Source organism: Archocentrus centrarchus, chromosome 11 (assembly GCF_007364275.1).
Source record: "Archocentrus centrarchus isolate MPI-CPG fArcCen1 chromosome 11, fArcCen1, whole genome shotgun sequence".
NCBI lineage: Eukaryota > Metazoa > Chordata > Actinopteri > Cichliformes > Cichlidae > Archocentrus > Archocentrus centrarchus.
This window is the reverse complement of record NC_044356.1, coordinates 26,159,511-26,164,814: the sequence shown is the minus strand read 5'-3', so window position 1 is coordinate 26,164,814 and position 5,304 is coordinate 26,159,511.

Sequence of the window (5,304 nt, the reverse complement as noted above, 5' to 3'; positions counted from 1 at the left end):
TGGCTGCATGAAACCGGGTGAAACGACTGTGTTTATGTTCCCTCTGTGGGGTTCAAAATAAAATAAACGCAATTTCGCCTGATTCTAATAAAGCGACACTGAAAAAAGTCCCACAACACTGAACTGAGGTGAACACCATGCTATTCGCCACGCATGAAAATAATTGCATTTTCAGCTTTTTAAGCTGGAAATGCAGGTTCACTTGAGCTTGTCGTATACCGTTGTGTTGCGGCTTTTATTTTGAAAGCAAAGACAATGCCGGGCCCAGATAAGAACTGAAGACTCTGAAACTGGTGTTATGCCAAAAAGTGATCGTCTGCCAAAAAATGATTTCCGGTATTTGCCAAAAAATGATTACCCGTATTTTAAACTGTTGTAAAGAAATTTGAGCTCATTTTATTCTAAGCACCTGAAGCTGTTGTGGAGACATTTGAAACACACAACACAGTCACTAGCCGTGGAATGTGCCTCTGAGATGCTTTTGGTGATTGGCCTTCAATGAAGCACAGTGGGCATTTGAAGTCGAGTTTCCTCCCTTCCCATTTGATCCACCCATCTATTTCTGCTGTCTTTTATTTTCTAGATGCCAGCAAATGTCCTTGTAAACAGACTCTGTTGAGCCTCAAAGCCACAGATGGCTGATTTACATTGTATCCCGACACTGATAGTTTTTTTTTTTTTTTTTTTTTTTTTTTCTGCTTTACATCAAAACTTGTTCATTGACCCACAGCAATGATTAGTCGAGTGTTCCGGGTGAACTCAGTTTCACCTGTTTGATAACCTTCCACAACAAACAGAGCCACAGAGGAAACTTTTAATCTGTGTTTCTTTGACCAAATGGAATGCCACTGAACGGTGCCAAATACTGGATCAAACCTTCCTGCTGTGCTTTTGGGAAATGAGAAATGATCAAATAATATAGGTGCACACACATGTTTTCGTAGTCCTTGTTCCTCCATCAGTAAATATTAACCTTTAGGAAACTATTCAAGCAGAGCAGGTTATATGCTCAACATTCATTGGCAAACATCTTTTAACCGGTCTGGTTCCTTTGGCCTACAGGACTGCATGCTGCAGTCAGTCAGAACTGTTCTCTGCGCGGCCCTTTTTCTGTATTTTAGCAAACATACAGTGGTCCATAAATTGTCTGTAGTTTTAAGGGTGACAGGATTTAATAATGACAGGTAGTTTGTCAGCGTCAACTTCAAATTAATGGTTAGGAAAAATTACTATTCTTGAAGCACACTTTGGCTCCCTCTTGTGGAAGAACAATAGAACTCAGTCTGAGGTTTGCTATAATCTTCCGTGCCACCACATCACAAAGGTGTTCTGTTGGACTGAGATCTGGTGACTGTGGGGGCGGTTTGTGTACAATGAACTCATTGTCATGTTCAAGAAACCAGTTTGAGATGAACTGACCTTTGTGGCATGGTGTGTTATCCTGCTGAAAGCAAGCATCAGAAGGTGGGTGCACTGTGGTTGTGAAGGGAACACATGGTCAGCAGCAGTACTCAGGTTAGTGCAGCAGATTGGTTGCAAAAGCAACCAGAAATGTAAAAAAACAATGAACATTTGCATTCTGGTAGATTTTTCTATGCTCTTTAATTTCTAAACAGGACACACATGAGCTGACCAAAATAAAAAACACCCTCCATGCATAGCTTCTGGAACAACTGCCTTAAATGTTGCAAACCTTACCAAATGTTTCATATATATTTTTTTTTATAAAGTTTGGGATGTGTAAAGGGTTTTACCTTTCAAAAGTCCTCTCAAACACTCACTCACTCGCGCACGCGCACACATGCACGCACGCACACACACACACACACACACACACACACACACACACAAAGTACTATGCAAAGTCTTGAGCCACACCTTATTTCTTTATATTTGGCTAGGAAAATGGGAAATAGGTGCAGTGATATATTGAAATGTGTGCAAACATTCATGGAAATAAACATAAAGTGAAATCAGAGTTTGTACAATTCTAACAAGTTTGAAAGTCAGTATTTGGTGTGACCACTTTTATTCTTCAACACAGCCTGAACTCTCTGAGGCAGCTCTCTTGTCATTTCTTTAAGTAGTCTTCAGGAATAGTTCTCCAGGTTTCTTGAAGGACATTCAAATCTCTTCTTTGGTTGATGGCTGCCTTTTGTTCCATTCTCTGTCAAGATCATCCCGCACTGCTTCGTTCACCTCAGCTTTTTCCCCTCTGTTCCCCCTTTCTTAAGAATGGCTTCTTGACAGCTGCCCTTCCATTGAGACCATTTCTGCTGAGGCTTCAGCAAAAACCAGTGAAGGAGGACATGCAAAGAGTTTGTGTGCCAGAGGATGGCAGGGATAGGGTGAGAAAGAGTGAGATGATTCTTCTTTTGGAATGGCCAAAAGAAGAAGACAAGAGAAGATGGATCAAATTAGGGCCAGATGCATCTCTCAGGTCCTGTGTCAGGTCTTTGCTGGATTTTGTTCCTCTTTCTAAAGGACACGACTTTCAGATATTGTTCATCTGCTGTAGATCATGTTTTAGGTCTGCCACTCCCTTTTGTCCAGTTTCCTCAGTTCTTTTTAAGGACACACTGCACTGCCAAGTTTTCAGCTAATAGTTCGTTCAAATCACCTTGTTGGTTCAAAAATCCCATTTTATGCCAATTAAACTGTGTTATCTTAGGCATTTTTCATAGATTCAACTAAAAAGACACTTTGTTACCAGCGACAGGCAAAATGTCTAAAGATAATATTTAAAATAGGTTCTTTATGAAGTTGTCTGTTATGCATAGACATGACACTGGTTCATCCAGTCAGGTGCCTTTTTTATGCTGGGACTGTGTTTAAAAAATGGTCAGGTACAAGGACTGGACTGAAAATGAGTGAAACAGCAGCCAATGTCCAAAGAAAAACTGTGAAAGACCTTCAGAAAGTCTGGAGAACCGTTGCTCCAGACCAGAGGGATAAGTAACAAAGTACAGATACTTTGTTACTGTACTTAAGTAGAATTTCCAGGTATCTGTACTTGACTTGAGCATTTGTTTTCACTTTTTACTTTTACTCCCTACATTTTTACACAAACCTCTGTACTTTCTACTCCTTACATTTTCAAAACAGGCTCGTTACTTTAGGTTTAGCACGTCTGAGGGACGTTTTTGTTCCACATCACTGCGCCTTCAAACATCAAACTGATCTGAGCCTAAATGGAGGAACAATAACAGAGGAAAGACAGTCCTATCACATGCAAAGAGATGAACGAGGCAAAGACATATAATTTATGCATCATTCTCAGGGGTTAAAGTGGGCCGGTGTTGTGTCAACAGGTGATCAACAAGTCACTTTGTCAAAAAGTGATTGCAGCTTCTTGTAGCAGGAACGTTATTTCTGGCTCAAAATGACATGACAGATTACAGGCCAGCAAGTCATTTAAAACAGTTTAAATGCAGCATTTTTGGCACAACACCGGAACAATCTGGAAAAACGTTTTTGGTGCGGATGTCCGTAAGTTGTGGTCGCTGTTCTTCAACATGTAGGTGGCGCTACAGAGCGACCACAAAGGGAATACGGTGTTGTGGCAGGTAATTTCAAATGCAACATTTCTAATGGCTGAACAAATATCAGTAAACACACAAAGTGTGTACAGTTTGTCACACAGTGTGTCTGCTAGGTAAAGGTCCAGCTGCTGTATTTCCAGGGAGTGCTGTGGTGAATTTACAGTGAAGCTCTGTGTTAAACTGGTGCACATGGCTGTGGTGTTCAGTGCAGGGGATGGAATCAGATAGCGCTTGAAACATCTGCTTACATCTTGTTGAATTCAGTTATGCAAATCCACACAGAGCAGTAAACCTCAGAGCAGCAGTACAGGTCAGCTGATCACAGCCTGCACACAAAGAAAATTTACTGGAGGTCACAATAGAAATGATTGTGATTCTGTTCCCCACACTGAGCCACTACAGCTGATCTCGCTCCACTTGCCAAATCCCACTTTAACCCCTGACTGTCCTCATTTTTCTGTTTAGGTGATGAGGAAGAATCACCCTCCACAATGTAGGCGACAGGAAACAGAGCTTTTTTTTAATTCTTTTTCTCTGCTCATGTTCTATATAAGTGTTCAAGCTGAGTAGATTCATTAGAATTAGAATTTAGATGGAAATAAAGTTTGCATTCCCATGTACTAATATGTTATTATATTAATATAGCATGAGGTTCAGTTAGCTTTGCACAAAAATAGCGGTTAGAAACGTCCTCCAAAAAGCTACTTTTACTTTCTTACTTTGAGTACATTTCAGAGCCTGTATTTTTTCACTTTCACTTGAATTATGAATTAAAATCAGTACTTCAACTTTTACCAGAGTATTTTTTAACACAATTATGTGTACTTCTACTTAAGTACAGAATGTCTGTACTTTTGCCACCTCTGCTTAAAACCACTTTTTAAAAAAATGACAAAGTGTGGAAACGTGAGGCTTAAGGCTTTCGCTAAGTATTTAGGTAACAAACTGTGTCTTTTTGCCGTTAAGAGAGGAATCAAAGAGGTGTGAGAAGATTTCAAAACATTTTTCAGCCAAACACTTTATTACTTCATCGCAGTTTTCGTAACTATCCACAAACTTCAGTGCAATCATCTCCATACTCATACATTTCAGCCCTGCCTCTGCTTGTGTCTTGGATTTGTCTTGCAGAACACAAACAAACGTCCCCTCCTTATAACAAAGAAACAGTCCTTGCAGCGCCTCTTCAGGGCACTTTTGGTTTTCATCCCTGCAGAGGGCTGAATGCAGGGAACATGCTGACACTGTCCCAACAGAGAGCTTTCACGCTGAGCAGAGAAGCCAGAAGGCGGAAGCTGGATGGAGCTGACTCTGGCTGATGATGGGAGAAATGTGCGAGGACCACCGGCAAGTGAGAAGAGATATCTGTGAACAAAGGCTGCTGATGAGGGGAAGGTCAGACTCAACCGACTCATCTGGGCCACTTGCGTAGTTAGGGAGGCAGCCAGATGCTTCAGCAGGAGGGGGGCCATGGCGGAGAAGCTGCAGAGAGTATTCCAAAATAGATATTTTAAGTTCTTCATATTGTGATGCAGAGCTTAAATGATTAGTTGAGCATTTTACTCAGCAAGTAGCAGCCATTCATCAAGCAAAAACTACAGAAAATATGACCATTTCTGAAGTTCCAGCTTCTTAAACAGGTACCATCTCTCTAAAGTAAGCACACACAAAATCGGCTAGTTTTGGACTTGTGGTCCAGTGAAACAGGATTTTCAAAGAAGCCATCTTGGGTTCTGGCAAGCTGTGATTGGAACCTCTTCACCAT